This window comes from Labeo rohita, chromosome 15 (assembly GCF_022985175.1).
Source record: "Labeo rohita strain BAU-BD-2019 chromosome 15, IGBB_LRoh.1.0, whole genome shotgun sequence".
Taxonomy (NCBI): Eukaryota; Metazoa; Chordata; class Actinopteri; order Cypriniformes; family Cyprinidae; genus Labeo; species Labeo rohita.
In genome coordinates this window covers 30,651,196-30,678,580 of record NC_066883.1, presented here as the reverse complement: position 1 = coordinate 30,678,580, position 27,385 = coordinate 30,651,196, and the positions used below count along the sequence as shown (strand labels likewise).

Genomic DNA, 27,385 nt, shown 5'->3' with positions numbered 1-27,385 from the left:
GAGAAGAGACGAGAGGAGAGAATAGACAAGCTTCTTGTGTTTCCCTCTGCAGCTCTTTCTCTCCTCCATGATATCTTCACCCTCAGGGCTGATGCAGGGGTTATTGACTTCATAACATTCCTGGCATTTCCAAGTTTATTCCCTGCATTTCCATACCGCCACAAAAAAACATCTCAGACTTTCTCTGTCTTGTTGCTAGCTAGAATCATGTTTTGACAAACTCTCCTGCTTGACAACGTAATTGACACAACATGCAAATCCCAAATCATGTGACCTAAATCTCTAGCAAAACACACAGTACAAATAACAGACTTAACTAAAAACTCTCACATTCACTATATCACTCTTCAAATGTGGCGTATCTGTGGTTCGTCAGAGATGAAAGAGACAGGCAGAGGGCGTTAGAGAGAGACAGAGGTCTGTAAGAGACCTGGTTCTGGATAAGGGACAGCAAAGACAAGACAGAGCTTGCATGAACAGATGTCTGACTATGATAACGACAGACCGGGTTCACATAAAATATAATACTGACCCCACACTCATTCTCATACACAGAACATACAGACAGAAAATAGAAAGAATGATTAAAACAATAGTGGCCAAAGTCTGCAAAACAAGCTCAGTATTAACGCTGGAGTATGCATAAAAGCAGAGGAAATGGAAATTGGGGGAAAACAACAACAACAAAACCCTTACAAAAAGTAGGTAGTACCACTGTACCATATGGTGTCAGATGGCAACCTTGGCACATATTTGCCGATACTGGTCTAAACTGCACAAACTTTGAGCCACATTCTGTCCAAACATTAGGTAACTCAGGAAAATGTATCTGACAAGTGAAGCCCAACACACTCAAGCTAATCTGTGAATTTGGAGGTTTACTATGGAGCGCCCCTACTGGAGTGAAAAGGTGACTAAAAATGATTTCAAGAATAGTCAAGTCTTATTCATTTCAAGGGAATTTCTGTCCAAGACATATTCTGTTCGTCTCGAAATTGTCTTTTTGGCGCACCTAACTCCGGATAATCTAAATTTCTAAATAAAGCGTTTGTCATATATGAAGATAAATAAATGTGTAATATAATGATAAACAATAACGATAGTAGACTAATACTGTATTTAGGTACGGTCTCATATCATCGTACTGTTGCTATGGTTACCATCCCACCCAAACTTCTCTACGCGAATGTTTATCTACTGAAGTCAAACTTTTGCGGTTACTGAAATGTTATTGGAAAGCCTATATGCATCAGTTTAATCCGCCACATAACTCAAAAACAAATATAGTGCATGTTTGTTGTCATGGTCCAGACTTCTGAAACTAAAAGGCTAATTGATATTCAGAGCTAGTTGAGTTACGAATGGAATAATTCAGTCCTCAGTATTCAAAAATAAATATTGGAGAAAACAGAGTACTGAACTTTTTAGTAGACACCGTGTTGTATTAGACTCACCCCTTTAGTTTGTGCCGGAGTGAGAAGTCCCAGAAACAGCATCCCGAAAAGTGTCGCTCGCAGTATTAGGCATGAATCCATTTTCTCATCTATACCCGACTCGAACACAATTCCCACCGGTGCAATCGGCAACTATTTCACACCCTATTCAGGCGTCCTGAGGGGAACAGCAAGATCTCCAAATCTACCTCCGGTGCCACCTGCAGCACTGCGACCATCTCAGAAATAAAGGTTAAACTAATTCACACTTTTTGGGTTGGCAATGAATCCTCAAGAATATGTCAGAGGGGGTTCGGGCAAGTGTGTTTTGTTATATTCTGCAGTACCTGCGTGCGTTTCATTTTTGGACACCCCGTGACGTCATTAAACGCGGAGCCGCTGCAACAGAGCAGCGGATCACTCTTGACGACTCTTTTGCGCGTTTCTGCTAAAGTTGCACCTTCTCTATATGGTATTGTATTTTACGCGTTAATGTAAAGCCGCGGTGGCGCAGGAAACTACGGGAGCAGGTGAGGGTTTTAACTTTTGTTTGCTTGTTGCATTTGGGTGTTTGAGTAAAGGTTTTGCTCTTGTAAATGTTTTGTTTAACGCGCGTCTTCACAAATATAAACCGACGAGTCAAATAGCTTGTTGACAGTAGTGTGGTCAAATGTACTAACCATGAATTGTAGCAGTTAGAAATTAAATACAGATGTGAAATCACTGTATACATACCTGACTACCACCACCTGAGGTGACAGAATTTGTACGTCTCTGAGTGAATATATAAATGATTTATGGGCGGAAATAGCTTTGAGGTAATAAAGCAGAAACTGATGCCTGTAACAGTTTGTGATGTTGATAGTGAATGTTAAATGACAGAGCTGAATAAGAATAATCGTGTTGCATTTGATATACAACATCCTTGTCAGCTACAAGTGTCATGGCTGTGCAGATTTTTTAGGCATAATTTTGTTTTCAGTGTACTTCAGCTGGTCCCACAAAGATTGCAGTACATATGCCACAGTTGGCATAAATATTGTATTTCTATATGTTTTTCTTAGTTTATTTACTATTATGCATTCAGGTGCCTTAAGTTTGTTTACCATATTGAGTTGGAATGATTATTTAAAGGTGAGTGATTGACTTTGGATGGCATAATAATTACTTTGAGCAAGTAAATTTGAGTACCACAATAAATTCAGACACATCCATCAGTAGGTTTACATAGATAGTGGGATGGAAAGTAACAACAGCACTCTTATTTACAGTTTTGAGATCAGCTGTAGTTTTCAAAACGATTTAATTCGAAATGTGGAAATATTAATTCGACCATTACAGTAACTGTTTGTTATTAATACTAACATTTATTGTCAAATCAGGTCAGAAAGTAGTATGAGAAATATTATGGCTTGGTTTTAATGTCATAGTATGTCCATCATATGCACCTGTCCGTCAAGCTGTCTAGTTTGTGTGCCCGTTGTCCGTGTCAGTGAGTTCACTTTAAAATCTTTGTCGGTCTTGACTTGTGTATCATGAAAAAGAAGCCATCCGGAAAGATCAACTTTGTCCCAGCTCCATCTATTGTATTGATTCAGCCGGACTCTTTCTTTCTCACCCCCACTTTTCTCATCACCACCTTCATCCTATTGTCTGCTACTTGGAAATATTGTCTATAACATCTAAATGTATATCTTTCTGCCTTAGCATTATTAATCCATTTTGCAGTGATTTGTCCATCCATTCATCTTTTGATTTTTCTTTCAGGTGGATGAGTTGTCCGTCGGGACACCAGGAGCCATAGCTACATCACTGACCACACCATTCTGAGGCAGTGGATATATTTATCAATAGGTAGCACATGCCCTGAGTGGCGGCTGAGATGACACGCCCCCACCGGATCGCCCCGACCAGCCTGCTGTTCTTGTAAGAGTCCCCATTGTTCTAGCATTTCCATCGTCATTGTTTGCAAGCCGTTTTTTGACATTTAGTGTAATTCGGTTAAATCAAACATTAACTCCTTACATCTAATAATAACACAATTATGTTTTTTTAATAATGTTTGTTTATGTTTGCTTTCACTGTTGCTGTTATGAGGAGGTCAAATAGAAAATTGTATACACTACCATTCAAACGTTTGGGGTCAGCAAGTTTTTTTTTTTTTTTAAGAAATTAATGCTTTTATTCAGCAAGAATGCATTAAATTGATCAATTAAATATTTAAATTTAATTTAAATTATTACTATTTTAAATAATCCTGAAAATTTATCACAGTTTACACATTATCACAGTTTACACAAACATATTAAGCAGCACAACTGTTTTCAGCATTGATAATAATAAGAAATACTTCTTGAGCAGCAAATCAACATATTAAATTATATTTCTGAAGGACCATGTGACACTGAAGGCTGCTGAAAATTCAGCTTTGGCATTACAGAAATATAAAATATTTTAAAATATATTAGATATGTAGAATATGTAAAGAAAACTGCTTTTTTGAGTTGTAATAACTGTAATAATGCCTTGGTGAGCATAAGAGACTGCTTTAAAAAATATTAAATAATCTTACCCTCCCCACACTTTTGAATGATACTGTATATAGGCCATTCTATAGAATTGTTGCAAACTGCTGTCCTTCAACCAAAAAACACATTTAAAAAGCATTTAAGTATTCAAATCTTAGATGTTTATGAAGATCTTTCTATTATCTATTGAAATCCACTATAATATTTCAAATATTAGTAATGCCACACCAAACACCTTTTTTGCAATTAAGCACACTTTTTGGGGAGTTATTCCATAACATTTAGTTTTTATATGTGTTCAGAAATGTGCTAGCTAACCATGTGCTGATTGGCATCTTTGAGCATAGTTCAAAAGTATCTAAAATTGGCACTACCAAAACAGTCATCACCGTAACATTTGGTGGAGTTTCATCTTTGTTTTTTTGGGTGTTATCCCATAAAATTGTTACAGCCGAAACATGTCATCATTGTTTCGGTAGTGACAAAAGGGAACACATTATCCTTATATTTTGGGGAAATTTTGGGGGGGCATTTTGTAGTGTTTTAGTATAAATTAAAATTCTGTAATGTGATGTGGTCACTACCAAAGCATTACAATCACTACCAAAAATGTACAGTCAGTACTGAAAAATGGGATGTTTTGTCAAAAATAAAGCATGTTGAATTATCAACTAAGATGTTATGATAGTTTTTGGTTTAATATTTATTCAAACTGATGAATCCTTAAAGGAGAAGTCCACTTCCAGAACAACAATTTACAAATAATTTACTCACCCCCTTGTCATCCAAGATGTTCATGTCTGTCTGTCTTCAGTCGTGAAGAAATTATGGTTTTTGAGGAAAGCATTTCAGGATTTTTCTCCATATAATGGACTTGATTGGTGCCCCGATTTTGAACTTCCAAAATGTAATTTTAATGCAGCTTCAAATGGCTCTAAATGATCCCAGCCGAGGAAGAAGGGTCTTATCTAGCGAAACGATCTGTCATTTTCGAAAAATAAAAATTTGTATACTTTTTAAGCACAAAAACCCGTGTAGCACAGGCTCTGGGATGCACGTCCATGATGCTACGAATTAGTGATGGGTCATTCTTGAACAATTCTTTCATTTTGAACGAATCTTTAATGTGACTCGGGAAGAGTGTTGTCTCGGGGAGTGATTCGTTCAGTCGCGCATGCGCAACATCCTATTAGGTTCTGTACTGGAATTAGTTCACCTGTTTCGAGTCTTCGGGTTTTTGAGTCATTCGTTCATCTTATGTGTCTGTCACGTGATGAATGAACGACTAAAAGCTATAAAAGTTGTCAGATAAGAGGTGAGGTGAGCTAATCATAGACTAAAGACCCAGGTAAACAATGAATTAATCTTTTCTGTTTCTTATAGCATTATAGTTTTGTCTTGTTTGTAGTGTGATCAACATTTGTGTAAGCAGTAGATGTGTTAGGGACGTAACATGTAACATTTTAATTATATTTTGCTAAAATGAACTAAATTACTCAAAAAAAAAGATTAGTTCATTTTGCTGAACGAGACTCAAAGGTCCGAGTTGGTAAAATGATCTGAACTTCCCATCACTACTACGAATCACGTCTAAGTCTGAAAAAAATGACCGATCGTTTCGCTAGATAAGACCCTTCTTCCTCGGCTGGGATCGTTTAGAGCCCTTTGAAGCTGCATTAAAACTACATTTTGGAAGTTCAATATCGGGACACCAATGAAGTCCATTATATGGAGAAAAATCCTGAAATACTTTTCTCAGAAACCATAATTTCTTCATGACTGAAGACAGAAAGACATGAACATCTTGGATGACAAGGGGGTGAGTAAATTATTTGTGAATTGTTGTTCTGGAAGTGGACTTCTCCTTTAACTTTGAAATCAGTATGTTCAACTTTTTGAAGAAAATTGGATTCAAAATGTACAACAATTGTTATAAATTACACTTCAAAGTAATTGTTAGTGATTTACCTCAGGTAAATGTGTAATAAAATAGCAAAACATATATATTTACAATGCAGATGTAAGCAAAATCTTAATAGGTCAATATAACCCTTCTAATTAAATTATTATTACTGTTTTTCAGTAGTGACAGATTTGGGGAAAATTCCAAACCTTTCTAAAAAATAAAATATGAGAATCAACTGCACAATTACTAGAAATGTGTACCTTGGATATTATACAATTTGCAAACGTACAATTTTCTTAAGACAGTCCTAACTCTGACTTTGGACCAATTCTGTCGAATAGCCTATATATGTTCCTAAAAGAGCCACCTAACTTCTTTTTGTATTCAATACTTACAGTACATCTTAGTCAATATATCCCGTTCATTTTTTTTCCAGCAGGTGGCTTTTATTGGCACTTTTGATGACACCCACAGCTTTGGCGGTGAGTATTATCTTCATAAAGTTGTCCTAATGGTTTCACAATATTAAGATGGCACAGCTGGTTGAGTTAAATGTCAGTAAATGTATTTTTATGTACAAAATTCAGATGGAAATGGTAAAAGCTGTGTTTGTATGTGCTGAACATTTTTATGCTTATTGGAGCATTGTGTCATTAGCTTGGCAACATGTTAAAGAGATAGTTCACCCAAAAATGAAAATTGCCATCATTTACTCATCCTCATGTTTGTTTTTCTTTTGCGGAACGTAAAAAGAAGATATGTTGTGAAATGTTTCAGTGGTTTTTTTTCCACACTGGAAGTCAGTAGTCACCAAAACTGTTTGCTTACCACTATTCTTTTCCAGTAGAAAGAAAATCATAAAGGTTTTGAATGACATGAGGGTCAGTAAATGATGGCAGACGTTTTAGGTGCACTATACCTTTAACAGGGCCATTGCTAGGGGAGAGAAAGGTGGTGATGATTATCAATCAAGTCAACCAAGGGGAACCAGCATGAAATTTCAATAGCAAAAGTCTGCACCAGATTACTTACTAGAGTACTTTCGCTTGGAAACCAAGTTTTCTTTTGGTCAGCATAGAGAATTTACATGACCAACTTGAACATGAGAGAAATCTGCAGTGTGGAACATTTCGAAATTCCCAGTCAGTTAGATTCCTATTAAAATATGGAGCCCCTAATGATCATGGGGAAGAAATATAGTTTATATATGCAATGGTTTTGCATTCTCTCACAAAAAGGTTGCATTTTTCAAGAAACCTTGTTTGCTTTTTCAAAACAATTATTTTGCAAAAACAAAATTATTGCATTAACTCAGAAAAGTTGCATTCACTTGCAAAAGTGCTGAAATGTAAATTTTCCTCCCCCATCATATTATTTCCATCACAAGTTTTGGAAGCAAATGTAAAGTCTGTCAGGAGAATGCAAAAGTTTTGCTAGCAAACTCAGTTTCTCAGGGGAATGCAGTACTATTTTGAGAGAGCGCAAAAGTTCTTGAATGAATGCAGTTCTTTTGCAGGTGAACACAAAAGCATTGAAATAACTTTCCTCCTGTCTTATTTTATTACCATCACTATGTCCCTATTGGGGATCTGTATTTAAATGACTACATTTTGGCTGCAAAATTTTGCCAGGCAGTGGTAAATGTGACCACAAATTAAGAAAGCAGCTGCTTGTGTTGGCAGTGAGGCAGTTCTCTATTGTACATTCAGCCTAATTTGATTGTGAGGTCAAGGTATTGATTAAGAGAACCTTTGTGGACAAAAAATTTACCCAGTGAAGCAATATTTTGTTTTATATGCTCTCATATTTTCATTTCACTGGCATGGAATGGCCTTTGAAGTTAAGTGTCACATGATCCAATGGAGTTATGATGGCATAAGGGATCCAGAAATCTACAGCAGAAGGTTAAAGATATTTCATCACCAGCAGCCCATGAGAAAAAGGGGGTTGCGGGTGAACATTGGCAGTTTTTGACTGATATAGCTGTTTAACTGGAAGTGATCTGCTTTCCTGCTAGATTATTAAAAATTGTGTGCTGTAGTTTGCCTCGTCTGTCTATAAGGCCTCCTTTCAGACATTGTCTGAAAAGCTGAGCTTGGCGGATAGAATCCAATGGGACAGATGGATACAGAACATTACTTATGAGGGCAGATGGATGGAGATTGCCATCATACCTTCACTAGCACTGAACAGAGGAAAAATGAAGAGGGATGGAGAGCCAAAAAGATAGATAGTGAGGTATAATCACTGAGAAGATAAGAAAACATCGTCTACATCGATGCCCGTCCTTGCTTTTACGTAAGAGAAGAGGAATGCAGACATATTTTTAATGTAAACAATCCAGCTAAATGGGTTGTGCACTCCAATTCTGTCATCATTTATTCACCTTTGCAGTGCTCCAAACATGTTCTTTTTCCATGAACTACTGAACGATGTTTTTAAAGTTGCTTTTTGCATGGATTTGCAATGAATACTGACGTATTCAAGCTTCAGAAAGATTGTGAAAGCACCACAAAAATATTCCAAGTCTTCTAATTCACACAGTAGCTTTTTGTGAGGGAATTACCTAAATTTAAGTTGCTGTTTACTAATAATCTTTTCTCAGTAAAGAGTGTTTAGACCAGTTCATTGAGTGCAAAGAACTATTGATTTTTGAATCGAACGTCACTACTTCTCCAATAAATTTTAATGAAAGACTCACTGAAACGATCTTACTCAAAAGAACTTGATTCTTGAATTGGACATCACTACTTCTCCAATGAACCTTTGTGAAAGATTTACTGAAAAGATCAGACTTAAAAAAGCTATTGATTCTTAAATTGGACATCACTACTTCTTCTATGAACTCTTATTAAAGATTCACTTAAAAGATCTGACTCAAAAGAGCTTGATTCTTGAATCAAACATCACTACTTCTCCAGTGAACTCTCATGAAAGATTCACTGAAAATATCTGACTCAAAAGAACTTGATTCTTGAATTGGACATCACTACTTGTCCGATTAATTTTCATGAAAGATTCACTAAAAAGATCTGACACAAATTAACAATTGATTGTTGAATCAAACATCACTACTTCTCCAATGAACTCTCATGAAAGATTCACTGAAAAGATCTGACTCAAAAGAACTTGATTCTTGAACTGGACATCTCTACTTCTCCAATGAACTCTCATAAAAGATTCACTGAAAAATTCAGACTCAAAAGAACTTGATTTTTAAATCAAACATTACTACTTCTGCAGTAAATCTCATGGGTGACACACACACAGAAAAAGGTATCAGAAACACATACCTGCACATACACATGTACACATGCTGTGCCTCATTTAGATGACTGATATGCATGAATTATCTATCTTAGTGCTTAGGAATAACTTTCAACCTGACATTTACAGTATCCGTCAAAAGTTTGACACACTTGAGTTCCTAGTTTGAGTGACTTTTTGGAGTCAGATCTTTCATTGACTCTTTTATTACAGTTCATTGGAGAAGTAGTGACATAAAAAAAAAATCTTAGTAATGATTACTAATGATTCTTCAGTCGCATGTCACTATTTCTTCAATGAACTCATAAACGTGTCAAGGAGAGCTAGGATTGATGTTAGATTTTTCAAGGAATAACAATATAAATTTTAGTCTTTTCCTCAGAGAAAGCTGTTGAAGGTATTCAGAAGATTTGGAATAAGTGTTGTGTGGTCCACTTTTATTTTATTGTGAAAAAGCCACCAGGTTGTTCACAGTTTGTGTTCTGTTTAACAAAGAAAAAACGTCGTACAGGTTCAGAACAACATAAGGGTGAGACAGAATTTTTAAGAAGTTACGGAATAGCAGGAAACGTGAGAGCGCTGTATTGATGGCACATTGTGGTTCCTGCACAGATATTAGTGATTTTGCCTAAGGCGTTCTGTCTGATTCTGTGTGAAGGGGGTCAGGGGTAAGTTGTAAACCTGAACAGAAATGACCAGGTGTCAGAAAGCAGGTGCTTCCTCACACTCATGCACACACACACACACACACACACACACACACACACACGGAAAAAGGTATCGGAAACACATACCCGCACATACACATGTACACATCCTGTCCCTCATTTAGATGACTGATATGTATGAATCTGTCTTAGTGCATGAAGGAATAACTTTCAACCTGACAATTTACAGTATCAGTCAAATGTTTAAATGACTTTTGCTGGTATTGTAAAATGTGAAAAACAAGCAGCTGTGTCCAAATTTCCAAATTTTCAGCTGGTAGTTATGTGGGTGAAAATGTTTTCACAAATTAAGAAATTGCTTTTTTAACGCAACATTACTCATTAAGCCTATAAAGAGAGTTAAAGAGTTGTCTGCTTCACTCTCTCTGATTGGCTGTCTGGTCAGCATCCTGTCAGAAGTGGAGAGTAAAGCGGGCATACAGGTAGGGGTACAGCAGCTGGATGGAGGAAAGATACAGAAATAGCAAGATTTAACATCTGTAGTTTGTATATTAATTTTTGTGGCTTTGCTATGCTCTAAAATACACCACAAATTGCTCACCAAGGCTGCATTTATTTGATCAAATATACAGTAAAAATGGTAAAATTTGATTTGGTGCTCAAGAGGCATTTCTTATTAGTGTTAAAATCAGTTGTGCTGCTTATTTATTTATTTTTTTTTTTCAGGATTCTTTGATAAGAATCTGCAAAGTTGAAAAGAACAGCATTTATAGCAAGGAAAAAACTTTTGAAAAAATATTTATATGTAATATCTTACTGATTATTGCTGATAAGTGCTGTTTTGGAAAGTGGCTTTGCTGTGGCTTTTCATCTACACTAAACCAAAGCCTAAACCCTAGGATTACTTGACTTTAACTCTATTGTTTGGTGCTTTTAAAAACTGGTATTGTTACATTATTAAATACTTTGACGTTGAAGACTAAGACTCAGATCATAGCTTGAACCCTTACATTAAAACCAAACTCCAACTTAACATCATCAAGTGGAAATAAGCCAGGATCAGGTGTAACTCAATCTCATATAACTTAAGATTTGCGATGGGATAATGCACAGTACAGCTAACATGAGGGAAAGATAAATGAGAAAAAGTGAGGGAATAAGGGAAGCGTGTCTCTCAGTCATGCAGCAACCATCGTACCAACTCTCAGTCTTGTATATCTGACTGACTTGGAGTGAAGCGTGCAGTTATGCTCATCAGCCAGTGAGTACGGACCATCTCAAACCCTGAGGTGATGTCATCACGTAAAACCATTAACTCTTGTCGTCCCAACCTCTTTAAAATAGCTGCTATTAAATATGTGTTGGATATGCATATACAGTATACAGTTATAGTCAAAAGTTTGCATACACCTTACAGAATCTGCAAAATGTTAATTTTTTAACAAAACAAGAGGGATCATACAAAATGCATGTTATTTTTTATTTAGTACTGACCTGAATAAGATATTTCACATGAAAGACCTTTACATATAGTCCACAAGAAAAAATAATATTTTTTTTAATAAAAAAAGACCCCATTCAAAAGTTTACATACACTTGATTCTTGTGTTGTTACCTGAATGATCCAGCTGTTTTTTTTTGTTTGTTTTGTTGTTTTTTTTGTTTAGCGATTGTTGTTAATGAGTCCCTTTGTTTTGAACAATTAAACTGCCTGCTATTCTTTAGAAAAATCCTTTAGGTCCCACAAATTGTTTGGGGTCGGTAAGTTAAAAACAATAATATTGTTACATTTTATTAAAATAACTCTTTTCTGTTTTAACATAATTTTCAGCATCATTACTTCAGTCTTCAGTGTCATGTGATCCTTCAGAAATCATTCTAATATATCAATAGTCATATATTTTGTGTTTTTTAGAGCAACTACTAACTGGCCCTCCTGTTTTTTGTCAAAAAAAAAAAAAAGATTCAGTCTAATCTATTCTCTCCTTTATACTCAGTGTGTTGATTTTGGCAAGAATATAATTACTTTCTAAGATACTGTATGCCTTTGCGCAAGTGCATGAATTTGTGGCATGCATATTTATTGTGTGCCCTTCAGACTTCCATTTTCTGTGTTCTGAGAGACTGCCCTTTCACCCTTTCAAATGGTACATTTTAGCACGCTATATATGTGTTCTCTTGCCAAAATGTGAGTTGTTTGTTGTTCAGCCTGGTTAAAGTGTGACGATTTTTCCCTGAATTCTGAATTAAGAAGCATCCAGAAGGGAATATATTAACTGTGACTTAACATTTATTTTTTTCAAAGCCCCTCACAATGGACTACTTGCTCAACTACTTCCGCGTTCTACTTGTTACGGCTCGGTAGTTTCCGGTTAGCGTTCAGCGCACCTACATACGGACAGTTTCTCATGAGAACGCAGTTTATTACTACATTTTAGGGCTGGCATTTCTTTAAAAAAACAATTAATCATATTCTCTGCGTTAACATGAATCATATTCAACCTGCTGAAAGGTTACTATAAATATATTTCCCTTCGGTATGTGCATTCTGAATAATAAATAAATATATTTCCCTACTAACCTGCCGCATTCTCATGAACAGTATTTTTCTTTTACTGATCATATTTCATACCTGATGAATGTACAGTTTTAAATGAGTTTGACTGATAAACAGCCTTACGAAAATTATGGTTTTACTATAGTAAAAGTGCCATGTTTTCCCCATTTTTACCATTTGTATAACAACACTTTTACTACAAATAGCCTACCATTGTTAAACTATGGACAGTGTAGTAAAACCGAGTTAATTTGTTGTTAATATGGTTTAACTTCAATTGCAATTTTTGGTTTTATTTGTAGTACAACCATTTGTTTGCGTGCATTGGTGCTCTTATTCCGAGCCCCTACTGCTTATTCCATTGTTTAAATGGCTGAATGAATGTGAGGTAACTGCCTTATTTAACAATGTTAAACATTTAAATAATTTCAGCAACACGCTGACAGTGCGACTATTGAATATTCATATTTTGGCATTAGACTACATACAGTGAAATGATGACAGAATATGACTCAGAATAGTGACTAACATATTTAATACAGATAAATAAAGGTTCATTATGATCTTATTCATCAGATCTCACAAACTGCAGCGTCGTGATTAGGCCACTATAGAGCACTGACACCCTGTGGTGAACATTCATGTATGATTACCAGCCACCGCTTTCTTAGATTGGTTTATGTTGGATTAAAAACTTCACGTTCACACGAGGCCCAGTGCAAGTAGTCCATTGAATAAAAGCATAGAAGTTGTTTTATTTAAGGAGTCAACATCAGCAATTAAAGAAATAGTTATGAAAAATAGTTTGTTTCTTCATCAGAACAGATTTGGAGAAATTTAACATTACATCACTTGCTCACCAGTGGATCCCCTTCAGTGAATGGGTGTCGTCAGAAAGAGTCCAACAGTTGATTAAAACATTACAATAATCCACAAGTAATCCACACAACACATATCATCTTGTGAAGTGAAAAGCTGCATATTTGTAAGAAACAAATCCATCATTAAGATAGTTTTGACTACAAACCTGCTAAAATACAAGTCCATAATATTGCGTTCTCCAGTGAAAAAGTCGTCTTGTCTGAATCAGGAGAGAAATATGCGGCGATCAAGCACTGTTTAAAAGTGAGAAATATTCAAAACAGTTCTAAACAGTTCTGAACAATATAGATTTTGATGTGAGGGAGCAACAGGGGATACATTTTTTCACTGGAGGAAACACTGTTATGGATATGTTGTTATGAAGTAGTTATGAACTTTGGTTTGGTTTAAAGGCACACTATAGTTTAAAGTTAAAATGCCTTAATGATGGATTTGTTTCTTATAAACTTCAGAAGATGTTAACTGATGAACTGGAGTCATGTGGATTACTTTGATGTTTTTTATCAGCAGTTTGGACTCTCATTCTGACGGCACCCATTCACTGCAAATGATCCATTGCTGAGCAAGAGATGTAATGCTAAATTTCTCCAAATCTGTTCCAAAACAAACTCATCTACACCTTGGATGGCCTGAGGGTGAGAAAATCTTGTGCAAATTTCATTTTTAGGTGCTACATGCTGTAGTTCAGATTTTTACTTGTCCAGTCATGCCACAAAATAAATAAAATAGTTGTTGTTATCATTGTTTAAGGTTATCTTTTATTTGAATGAATAAGCTTATATGACACCAACATTTTACATAAAGTTAAATTAGAATTTTTGATTTCAATTTCAATACCACAGCCTAAAAAATATAAAGTTCAAACATTATTTGTTTGTCCAAAATTATTTTGTTATTATTAATACTGTATTACAAATGAAAAGATGCTTTAGGGAAAAACAGCACACTGAAGGAATATGACATATCAGTGATATTACGTTTTCTTGGTTATCGCTATAAACAGAGAAGCCTTTTTTACATTTTTACATTATTACAATACATTTCTCCCAGCCTGGCACATAAGGCTCGAATAGTTCCGGGTTTAATAAAGGCCTCTTACATTTTAAATATGGATTTTTTTCTTACAAAAACGCATCGATTCACTACAGGAGGCCTTTATTAGGCACTTTTTTATTACGGATGGATGCATATTATTGGACTTGTTTTGGACTGATGAGGAGAAACACCCATCTATGCCATTCTAAAGCTTGGGAGTGCCAGGATACATTTTAATATAACTCTGATTGCATCCGTCTGAAAGAAGGAAGTCATATACACCTAGGATGCTTGGAGGGTGAGTAAATAATACGCTACAGTAGTGTTGGGTCCTATCATCAGCCTGCGAGATCGCCAATACATTATATTATCGTGCTAATGTATTTAATTATTTACATACTTAGTTTCATTGCCCGAAACCAGCTCCAGCATAAGGCTAAAAGCAGCCTAACATTATCAAAGAATGTCATCACTGATTAGCCTAACCTATTCTAGTGCAAGTTTATGCATTTTAAAAAACAGTCGCGTTATAAGTGAAGCTATCTACACTGTATGATGAATAATTCTCTTACCACAACACGTCTGCGGCGGAGTAGATCGCAGCTGAAGCGGGCACTCTCAATGCTTGTGTTGATACCCGCTGCGCTGCGGCTCGTTGAAGCGGTTCTCCGTGCTGCATCGCTCAAGTTACCTCGTCCCTACCCTCCCTCCAACAATTCGAATTTTCGTGGGCGGGATTTAATTAATTTAATTAATGATATTCTAATGGACCGTGTTGTGACATCATTGCATGCAGAAAACAAACGTTGTAGTCCAAAGGAGCCGTTCATTGTAGTTCTTGAAAAGGGATTTTTTTAAAAACGAAATATCTCCTTTTGGAGTGGACTTTGAGATTTGTAACTTTGGATATCTTTTTATGCCCAAAGATACACACCACACACTGACTAAAGTTCAAAAAGTGAAAAAGCATAATAGCACCCTTTTAAAAAATGATTGCATGCAATAAGGAGTGCCTGATGTGAAAGACGCTCGGGACATTTGACGAATTTGTCCCGAGCGTCTTTCACATCAGGCACTCCTTATTGCTGAGCCCTGCCATGGAAAATATGCATTTTTAGCCTTTCCTTACATATTGAAATAGACTGAGTTATTCATGATCTGGAAAGATTATTCAACCATAGAGAAACAGTGAATGTGAATTTTTGCAGCTTGTGTTCATTTGAAATGTACTGCGCATGTCTATGCGATAAGTGTGCTGTCTTAAAGAATGGCGTCTGATTGCAAGCAAGTGATTGAGTGATTGCGCTCTCTCTCTTCCTCTCTTTACGTGGTTGACTACCTCCAAACAGACAAAACATGTCTGACCTAAACTTCCTCTCTCACTTGTACTTAATGTACTCACATATTTCAGTCTGAACCTCCTATCTCTTGCTCTTGTCTTTGTGTCTCTTTCTCTCTCTCTTTCATTATCTCTGTGTTTACATTCCTGCCATTGTGCTTGTTAGGTCACGTGTATGTCTGTGGATCTCAATATCAAACGTCTTTGTCTGGTTTGCCACAGACAGTGCAAGGATAGAAATGTATTGTCAAATGCTCTTGAATAGACTGAGACAGGCATCACATGTACTGATACCTATAAAAAACATGGCAATTTGTATGTACGATACATGATGTGAAAAAGTCATGTCATCCTAAAGTGCTATAGGCCTATTTTAGCTGGAATAAAAGTTCTGTTTTGCATTGTATGAAATTTGGTTCTTCATGATAGCACCTATGCTTAAATAAGTAGATCACATTTAGCTATTTGATCGTAAGCTCTTTATTTTAATAGATAGAAAAAAAAAACTTGACCCTCTAACACATGCAACCTTTATTCTATTTCTATTTGACCTACTTGTTTTCTTTTCATTTATTACTAAAATGACCCTCTAACACTTGCATTCTCAGTTTCTTTTTGTATTCTTTGGACCATGCCAATGCACATCCACTAATGCCAACATAATTTTCTAGACTATTCAAAACAATGTTGTGGTCGATAGTGTCGAGCGCAGCACTACCACGATCGGATGTATAAGAGCAGGTAATTTGTAACTCTGATTAGAGCAGTCTCAGTACTATAATATGGTCTAAGTCCTGACTGGAAATCCTCGCAGATACCATTTTTCTCTGAGAAGGAACGAAGTTGTGAGGAAACTACCTTTTCTAGTATCTTTGACAGAAAATGGAGATTCGATATAATGTAATTAACTAATTCTGTCGGTTCAAGTTATGTTTTTTTTTTATGGAGAGACTTAATGACAACCAGTTTTAAGGTTTTTGGGACATATCCTAATGACAATGACAAATTAATAATATTCATAAGAGGATCTATGACTTATGGAAGCCCCTCTTTTAGTAGCTTAGATGGTATAGGGACTAACAATTTAACAAGATTATACAATTCTTCCAGCCCTATAGCAAAGAATGAGTGGAATTGTTCCTCGGGGGAATCTATAGAACACTATTTGATGTGATACTGTAGCTGACGGCTGCATGGTTGCAAGTTTATCTTTAATAGTATCGATCTTGGAAGTAAAGTAGTTCATAAAGTCATTACTGCTGTGCTCTTGGGAAATGCCTGTTGATTCTTTTTTTTTGTTTGTTTGTTTATTTATCCACTATTGAATAAATAAATCCAGGTTTTTTTTCTTTTAAAAGAGACGAAAAGTAATCAGATCTAGCTGTTTTCAAGGTTTTTCTGTAGGAGAAAGTACTTTCCTTCTGTGCAATACGAAATACCTCTAGTTTTGTTTTCTTCCATCTGCGCTCCAATTTCCAGGCTGCTCATATGTGTATGAGTATGTTCCTTTTCTGAAACCATATTCCTGTGTTTTAGGGAGATAAGACGGAAAGGTGCGACGGTCGAGACTGCACCATCTGCCAGTGTTTCCCCCCCCCAAAGGAGAGAGGGTAAGTCCATTACATCATTTTGACTTTGTGGACATTATGATATCATAGTCACTATGGAATCTTCATTTTGACATCATTCAACACTAGTCAAGATTCTAGTGTTGACTGACTGTCCTTTACACTTGTCCAGCTGTTCCCTGAAGGCCAGGATTTGAGACCCAGTTTGTGTTCGTTTGTGTGCTGAGGCAAGAAGTCTTCCCCTGTTACAGGAGCTCTTTAATCTCATTAACAAGGCTCACTCTAATCTTATTAATTCTGTTTTCGCACAACATGTGGTTCATGTTCACTCACACTCGCACTGGCACACTGACCCAGTTTCATGCCACTGATACAAGCCTGCTCATGTCTGTATCTAAGCAGCTGCATCCAGGTGTTGGCATAGTGCAGTTCTTGGCGTGTTCTTAGGAAAGGGGGGAAAAAAGATTAAATGTGTTAATGAGTATTTCAGAGGCACAAATGCTTCGCTTCGATTAAGCGCAGTTTTACAATGGAATGCTACAGGGTGTGTATCTCACGTGTGTGTATCAGGTATGCACTTACTTTTCAACAGTGTTATTATGCTGTCAGTTTTGTATGTTGTCGCTCCACCATCCACCATCCTCCCCTTCTGTACAAAAATAACTCTGGAGAATTGACGACAAAGAACAAATAACAACTTTTGATTGGCTGAGGTATTCTGTATTGTGTGTGTGTGTGTGTGTGTGTGTGTGTGTGTAGATAGATAGATATAGATATAGATATAGATAGCTATAGATAATACAGTGCCATTCAAAAGTTTGGGATTAGTAAGATTTTTGATGTTTTTTAAAGTCTTTTCTGCTCATTAAGGCTGCATTTATTTAATCTTAAATAGAGAAAAAACTGTAATATTCTGAAATATTATTACAATTTAAAATAACAGTTTTCTATTTTAACATACTTTAAAATGTAATTTATTCCTGTGATGCAAAGCTGAATTGTTAGCATCATTACTCCAGTCTTTAGTGTCACATGATCCTTCAGAAATCATTCTAATATGATAATTTGTTATGAATGTTAAAAATGTAAAAAAAACAGGTTTTGTTGTTGTTGTTTTGGTTTGGTTTTTTGTTGTTGTTGTTGTTTTTTGGAACCTGGCTGTGATACTTTTTCCAGGATTCTTGGATGAATAAAAAAGTAAAAAAAAAAAAATGTAATTATACCATTCAGTTGTACCATTCAAAAGTAAGAAAGAAAGAAAAAAATGTACTGACTTGGGGTCAGTACATTTTTTTCTTTCTTTCTTTCTTTTTTTTTTGAAAGAAATGAATACTTTGAATACTTTTATTCAGAAAGGATATGTTAAATTGTTAAAAAGTGTTAGTAAAGACTTATTAGTAAGGTTTCTATTTTTAATTAACACTTTCTTTTTAAAGTTTTATTCATCAAAGAATCCTAAAAAATGTATCACAGGATCCAAAAAATTATGAAGCACAACACTTTCCAACACTGATAATAAATCAGCATATTAGAATATTTTCTGAAGGATCATGTGATACTGAAAACTGGAGTAATGATGCTGAAAATTCAACATTCTATCACTGAAATAAATGTTATTTTAAAGTATATTAAAAAGGAAAACTGTTATTTTATATTGCAATAATATTTCACAATTTTACTGTTTTTTCTGTATTTTTGATCAAATAAATGCAGCCTTGATGAGCATAAGAAACGTCTTTAAAAACATACAAAAATCAAAACTGACCCCAGACTTTCTATTATATATGTTTTGGGAAGCAAAGTAGGACAAACAGAATTTGAAGCCAGATGCAAGATTAATGCGGGAGTATGTGAAAAAGCCAAAGCGAATATATGTAATGCTTTTTTAAGACAGAACCTGAAGGAAAACAGTTAGACAAGTATGTAAGGTGGTGTGGATTTGTGTGTCTGTGTGGCAGAGAAAGAGTGAACGTGTCCCTGCGGAAGGTTCTTAAGTCAAAATAATAATAGTCTTTAGCACAAGAGCGACAAATTTACGGCAGCCTCGTAAAGCCCAGCGGCCCAATAACAGTTAGGAGCACAGTTACAAGAGTGTGCACAGCTGCTTATAGCACACACACTAACAGATGAATTCTGTGAATTATCCATGTTGGAAATATTTGTCATAACTGTCATTTTTGTCTTTAAAAAAAAAAAAAACTGATCAGACTGTTCAAAGGAATTTGAGTAGTATGTGTTCATGCTAATTTGTATACAAAGACACACACACACCACAAGTTGTTAATAAAGATATAATGAACACTTCAGTTATTATAATCAAATGCAGTCACTGGAGGACTGGAATTAACCCAGAAATCCCTGGAATGGGGTGGGATGAGGACTCATATTAATGAAAAACTAAGTAATCTCCAATGAAAATAACACACTTCATTGCAGTCAGAAACATTCAACGCAAAAAAAATGTGAAGACAGTTTTCTCAAGCATTCCATTTGTAATGATCTCCCTGTTCACCTGTGCATGGTACTGTAAAGACTACCATGGTACATGTCCATCACAGCTGGATCATACATGCTGAGATTCATTAAAAAAAACATTTTCTGCTTTATGTAGTATGTATAACAGTAGGTATTGAACAGTATGCAAATTGTTTTTCTAGATATAGTACATAATATATAATAAATGTGTCATGTTTAACAAAGCTTTTTATATATTAGGCTCAATAATAAAAAAAAAAAAAAAACACACACAGTCATTGATTTAATGTAACTGATTATTGATCTAAAGTAACAGTAAAGACATTTATTGTATAATGTACCAAAAAATGTTAAACAAATGGTGTTCTTTCAAATTCTTTATTCATTAAAGAATGTTCAAAAACTAATGGTTTCTAAAGAATGTTAAGCAGCTAATCAGTATATTAGAATGATTTCTGAGGGATCATGTGACACTGAAGACTGGAGTAATTATTCTGAAAATTCAGCTTTGCAATCACAGGAAGAAAATCACATTTTAAATATTATAATTAGTGCTGGGCAACAATTAATCGTGATTAATTGCATCCAAAATAAAGGTTTTTGTGTACAATATAACATATAATAATATGTGACCTTGGATCACAAAACTAGTCATAAGGGTCATTTTTTCAAAATTGAGATTTATACATCATATTAAAGCTGAATAAATAAGCTTTTCATTGATGTATAGTTTGTTAGGATAGGACAATATTTGTCAGAGATACAAATATTTAAAATCAGGAATCTAAGGGTGCAAAAAATCTAAATATTGAGAAAATCGCCTTTAAAGTTCTTCAAATAATGTTCTTAACAATGTATATTACTAATCAAAAAAATAAGTTTTCATACATTTACAATAGGAATTTTACAAAATATCTTAATGTTACATGATCTTTACTTAATTTCCTAATGATTTTTGCCAATAAATGAAAATCAATCATTTTGACCCATACAATGTATTTTTGGCTATTGCTACAAATAAACCCCAGCGACTTAAGACTGGTTTTGTGGTCCAGGGTCACATATATGTCTGTACTGTGTACATTATTTTGTATATACAAAGACACACACATGCATGTATATTTTTAAGAAAAATATAATGTTTATATATTAAATATATATAATATAAATTATATGGATGTAAATATATACATGTAAATATTTTCTAATTATATACTGTATGTGTTTGTCTTTTGTGTATATATAATAAAAATATACACAGTACACAGAAACATATTATGTACACAAAAACGTTTATTTTGGATGTGATTAATCACAATTAATTCGTTCGTTGCCCAGCACTACTCCCACTACTATTATTAATACATTAATAATTATAATATATAATCATTACAAGAAAAAAAGTTGTTTTAAATGGTTATATTTCACAGTATTACTATTTTGCTCTATTTTTGATTAAATAAATGCAGTTGTGGTAAGTATAAGAGGCTTTAAACATTCATAAATCTTATCAAACACTAAACTTTTGTTGTTGTTGTTGTTTAAAGGGATAGTTCACCCAAAAATGAAAATTCTGTCATTAATTACTCACCCTCATGTTCTAAACCCGTAAGACCTTTGTTCATCTTAAGATGTTTTTGATGATATTTTTTGAGGGTCAGAAAGTTCTCTGATTTCATCAAAATCTTTATTTGTGTTGTGAAGATGAACAAAGGTCTTATGAGTTTGGAGTAATTAATGACAGAACTTTCATTTGTGGGTGAACGATCCCTTTAATGTTTTTATATGCTGTTTTTAATATTCATGCAGTATGTAATAAAAAAAGTGTTCCTAGTGAAGTACTGTAGTAACCAGTGTGTGTGTGTTCTGTGTTGTATTATGTTGTTTCTCATGTCTAGGTTTTATTTTTCCAAAATGAGGCCGCTAGTCCACATGCCTCAGGCCTCATGTCTGCTCGTCTAGTCTTTGACCTCTGAACTATTAAGGCACAGCTCAACGTCTGTGCATTTGTGTGTGTGTGAAACACTTTCTCTGGCTCCCGTAATCACAGAGTCTGTAATCTTTGAGCTACTAACAACTAGTACTTTCTCTAGTGAAAGGCGTGAGTGTGTGTGTACTTGCGTGTGCCTGTGGGTTCGCAGTGTGTTTTTAGTGCAAATAATAATACTGTCCATCATGACACCTATCTTTCTCTCAGAGTTCACTGCCAGGACACAGCACGTGGCTGCAAAGTTAGAATGACCATATATCCTCTTCTACCCGGACATGTCCTGGCTGGGATTTCTAAATTCCCTGGGTTTTGGCTTTGTTTTCCTTTTATTTTCATGCTTGTTGAAGTGTTTTGTAGTAGTTTCACCAATAGGGAGCAGGCATTGTAGATAATCAACCAATTGTGGCACTTGAGAAGCTGAGATCTACAGAGAATGATCAAAGCAATGCAAATAGGCATATGTGTAATGTGTGCTGCTTGTCAATAGGAAAACAAAGCCGAAAACAAAGACATTTTAGTCAATTTAGAAATCCTGACCAGGATAGTCACCCTAATTAGGTATGATCAAGTATATCTAATGGAATTAATCAGTCTACCTCAGCGTTAATAAAGGTGTCTGCTGTGTTTGCTTGTGTGTGTGTTTGTGATTTCAGACTTTGGTCTGTGTGTCACGAGTTTGTCTAGCGGAAGTCTTAAGTAGGAGATTATGGGAGGGTTTTCAGGACATTTGCATGGCTGTCATTAAAACTGTGGAATGTTTGCATGAGGGGGATTATGGGGTCTTGTTAAAGCAGGTATTATCCACATCTCTTGTGATCTTGCGTCTTCAAATAAATGCTTGTTTATTCAAGTGAGTTCACTGGAAATATCCCCCTTTTTTATTATGAGATTATATGAATCAATATTTTTGTTACTTAAGCATAAAGCCGACACTTTTATCCATAGCAACTTGTTTTTATCAGTTCACATACTTTATTTTAGTAGATTTGGTTATACTATTGTATTTTTTGTTAATATCTTGAATTCTATTTTATTTTTAGATTTTGTTTTTATTTTGACTGTTTTTTCTTTAAAAACTTTATAGGTTATTTTAGTACTTCAGTGTTGACTCAGAAACTAGCTAAAATAAAATAAGCTTAAGGTTTTTTTTAAATATTTTATTCTAATTTAGTTCATGTTATTTTATATGTTTGTTTCATTTCAAGTAATGATTTTTTGGTCTTGTAGTTAAAAGGATAATTCACCCAAAAATGAAAATTACCACATGACTTGCTCACTCTCAAGCCATCCTAGGTGTAATATGACTTTCTTCTTTCAGACAAATACAATCTGAGTTATATTAAAAAATGTCCTGGCTCTTCCAAGATTTATAATGGCAGTGAATGGGTGCTGAGATTTTGAAGCCCAAAAAAAGTGCATCCATCAATCATAAAAAGTACTCCACACAGCTCTGGGGGTCAAAGGGGAAGCTGACTTTTAGAACAAAAATTTACAGCTTCAAAGAGCTCTAAACGATCCCGGCTGAGGAAGAAGGGTTTTATCTAGCGAAACAATCAGTTTTCTTTTTAAAAAATTACAATTTATATACTTTTTAACCCCAAATGCTCATCTTGTGTAGTTCTGCGTGTACTCAGAACTATATATACTGTATTTCAGTTCAAGACAGTTAGGGTACGTCGACAAATTCCCATCTCATTTTCTCTTCCAACTTCAAAATCATTCTCCATCGCTGTTTTATCTTTTTTTGTAAAAGGCGTTTGACCTTCTTTGCACGTTCACTTTGTAAACACTGGGTCGGTATTTCTACAGTGATTTAGGACGATTTTGAAGTTGGAGAAGAAAATGAGATGGGAGTTTTTCCGACATAACCTTTCTGTCTTGAACCAGAAAAAACAGAGTTTACACAGACCTAAACAAGATGAGCGTTTGAGGTTAAAAAGTATATAAATTGTACATTTTTTTAGAAAAACACAGATCGTTTCGCTAGATAAGATCCTTATTCCCTGGCTGGGATCATTTAGAGCTCTTTGAATCTGCATTTAGACTGCATTTTGGAAGTTCAAACTCAGGGGCACCATAGAAGTCCACTATATGGAGTGGAATCCATATAGCAACCAGTGTTATTTTAGTAAATTTGGTTATACTATTGTATTTTTTGTTTTTCTATTTTATTTTTAGATTTTGTTTTTTATTTTGACTCAAGAAATTATTTTTTTGTTGTAGTTAAAAGAATAGTTCACCCAAAAAAGAAAATTACCACATGATTTATTCCCCTGTAGGTGTAATATGACTTTCTGTTTTCAGGCGAACACAATATGAGCTATATTAACAAAAAAAAACCTGGCTCTTCCAAAATTTATAATGGCAGTGAATGGGTGTTGAGATTTTGAAGCCCAAAAAAATGCAACTCTCTCACGAATGTGTGTATGACAGCGTAAGCTAGAGATAACAGTTAATACATTTGTAAATATAGATATTTTTCATCCACAAGTACACTGATTTGCTTCAGAAGGCTTTTATTAACCCCTGAAGCCATGTGCAGTACTTTTATGATGGATGGATGCACTTTTTTGGGCTTCAAAATCTCAACACCCATTCACTGCCATTATAAAGCTTGGAAGAGCCAGGCCATTTTTTTTAATATAACTCTGACTGTATTCATCTGAAAAAAGAAAGTCATATACATAGGATACCTTGAGGGTGAGTAAATCATGTGGTAATTTTTATTTTAAGGGTAAAAACCCTGATAGCCACTGCTTTCAATGCATGCAGTGATTTCAAAATCCACATATAAGTGGAACAAGAATGTCTCTTTAAATAATTTTAACAGTTTCACTAATAAATCAGAAACTCCTGTGATTAAAAACCCATAGCTTGAATAAAATAAATTCAATTCCGGTTTTTAGTAAGTTGGCTATTGATCTATAAATGACTTTTACGTGTGAATACATGTCTGTAAGGTTCAGGAGTTGTGTATCATAGTGTGGACAGCTGTATTTTGCTGTGCAAGCCCTAATCGTAAAGCAGAGGTGTACGGATGTGTGCGTCTGTGTGTGTGTTGCTGAGGGAATCCATTGGGTCTTTAGTAATTATTACAGTCAGTGCATTCCCTGAAAGACTGTGAACACCCTCAACACACACAGATCTACCTCTGTCACAACCACTGAGTGCATGCTGTATAACATACACACTCATACTCTCATCCTAGTTTCACCTCACAAAGTCAGTAAAAACTGCAATATAGTGAAATATTACAATTTAAACTAACTGTTCTATATTGTAAATTTATTCCTGTGATGCAAAGCTGAATTTACAGCAGCCCTTATTCTTCAGTGTAACACGATCCTTCAAAAATCATTCTAATATGCTGAGATTGAAAACAGTAGGTAAAAACTGCAATGCTTTTAGCAAACACTCACATACACTTTAGTTTGTAGTTTTTTACTCATCAACTTGTCCTGTCTGTGCTTTGATATTGTGTCTGATCAAAGTCAAATCCAAAGCCTTACAGGTCAAAGGAGTCATCAAAAAAATGTGTGTGTGTGTTTGCATAAATAGAGGATGAAACCTTTTGGCTTTGTCAGCTTAAGGTAGTGACCAGAGGAAGAGGAAGAGAGAAAATCGTTCCTGGTATTTTAATTAAAAGTGCTCTGAAACTGAAACTGTCACAAACCAGCTGTGGGAAGAACCTGCAATTAACATGATTCTTTCCTCCCATTTAGGGAGGCTGTTCAGCCTGTGCTCGAAGAGAGGACGTGTGTGCACGTGGACTGCTTTCAGTCAAATATTTCACTTGCTTGCCTCTGTACTTATTTGAGGATTTTTGCTGTGTGTATATAAACAATGCTAAATCCCAGTGCTCCACTGCTCTTCCCATCTCTCTCTCTCTGTGTGTGTGTGTTGGTGTGTGTGCTCTCAGTTCCCGTCAGTGTGTGTTGTTTCAGAGCTCATTTAGTCAGTCACTCATGAAATTTACTAACTCATTCTCACGCAAATGTATGTAGTTTTTTGTACCATTTATATAAATAAATAATTATTTTTATAGCACTAATCAGTGATACAGTCAGCCTTTTTATATAGCAATTACGTTGTATACAATTATATATAAAAAAGTATATATATACACTTAAGAAAGCACTTCACTGTCCAATCACACTCGAGCCTATAGCAGCATCTGGTGACACACAACCGCGTGCATGTAATTTGTTCTTGATGTTTTGTCACACCCTTGTGGTGGTTTTGTAAAAATACACTACTGTTCAAAAGCTTGGGGTTGGTAAGATTTTGTGTCTTTGACAAAAGTCTCATGGTCGTTAAAGCTGCATGGCTGTAATATTTTGAAATATTACTTACTATTTAAAGTGACTTTTTTATTTTAATATATTTTAAAATGCAATTTATTCTTGTGATGCAAAGATGAATTTTCAGCTTCCATTATGCCAGTCTTCATGCCACAGTCATGTGATCTTTCAGAAATCATTCTAATACGCTGATTTGTTGTAAACATTGCTTATTATTTTCATTGTTGAAAGCAGTGGTGCTGTTTAATATTTTTGTGGATATCGTGACACATTTTTTCGAGATTCTTTGAATAGAAAGTTCAAAAGAAAAGCATTTATTTAAATCAGAAATCCTTTTTTTTTTAACAATGTAAAGATTATTTCTATAATTTTTAATCAGGTTATTGCATATTTTATTGCAAATTTAAATGTGATGTTTGCCACAGCTGGAAAATTACTATATGTGTGTGTGTGTGTGTGTGTGTGTGTGTGTGTTTGAACAATAAGATTTTTTTAAATTTGTTTTTTTTTGTCCCTTCTGCTCTCCAAGCCTGAATTTATTTGATCCAAAGTACAGCAAAAACAGTAACATTCTACAATTAACATAAAAATGTTTTTACTGTTTAAAGTAACTGTTTTCTATTTGAATATATTAAATGTATATATTAAAATGTAATTTATTCCTGTGATTTCAAAGCTGATTTTTTTAAGCATCATTACTTCAGTTACATGATCCTTCAGAAATCATTCTGATATTCTGATTTGCTGCTCAGAAAACATTTATTATTATTATTATTATTATTATTATTATTTCTATTATTCTTTGATGAATAGAAAGTTCTGAAGAACAGCATTTATCTGAAATAGAAATCTTTTGTAATATTATAAATGCCTTTATCATCACTTTGGATCAATTTAAGAGCATCCTTGCTAAATAAAAGTATTAATTTCTATCTTTTAATTGTGATGATTTTGGCTCACATTTAACAAAATCCACCAATTCACTATCTCAACAAATTAGAATACTTCATAAGACCAATAAAAAAACATTTTTAGTAAATTGTTGGCCTTCTGGAAAGTATGTTCATTTACTGAATATGTACTCAATACTTGGTAGGGGCTCCTTTTGCTTTAATTACTGCCTCAATTCAACGTGGCATGGTGATCAGTCTGTGGCACTGCTGAGGTGGTATGGAAGCCCAGGTTTCTTTGACAGTGGCCTTTACCTCATCTGCATTTTTTGGTCTCTTGTTTCTCATTTTCCTCCTGAAAATACTCCATAGATTCTCTATGGGTTTCAGGTCTGGTGAGTTTGCTGGCCAGTCAACCACACCAACACCATGGTAATTTAACCAACTTTTGGTGCTTTTGGCAGTGTGGGCAGGTGCCAAATCCTGCTGGAAAATGAAATCAGCATCTTTAAAAAACTGGTCAGCAGAAGAAACCATGAAGTGCTC

The 27,385-nt window shown here is 34.9% G+C and overlaps 2 protein-coding genes across 4 annotated transcripts in view; one reads left to right on the top strand and one right to left on the bottom strand.

The window, feature by feature from the left end:
- Positions 1–1,767, bottom strand: part of col4a3 (collagen, type IV, alpha 3) — a 42,283-nt gene extending 40,516 nt beyond the window's left edge. The window contains exon 1 of the mRNA XM_051129269.1: positions 1,455–1,767. The gene's annotated coding sequence lies outside the window, so the exon portion shown is untranslated. The remainder of the gene's footprint in view (positions 1–1,454) is intronic.
- Positions 1,768–1,814: 47 nt separating this feature from the next.
- col4a4 (collagen, type IV, alpha 4) overlaps positions 1,815–27,385 on the top strand; it is a 55,543-nt gene continuing 29,972 nt past the window's right edge. The window contains exons 1-5 of one of the 3 annotated variants that reach the window (XM_051129272.1): positions 1,815–1,963; positions 3,201–3,359; positions 6,304–6,349; positions 13,752–13,876; positions 17,152–17,225. The gene's annotated coding sequence lies outside the window, so the exon portion shown is untranslated. The remainder of the gene's footprint in view (positions 1,964–3,200; positions 3,360–6,303; positions 6,350–13,751; positions 13,877–17,151; positions 17,226–27,385) is intronic. The other 2 variants (XM_051129274.1, XM_051129271.1) reach the window with 2 other exon arrangements.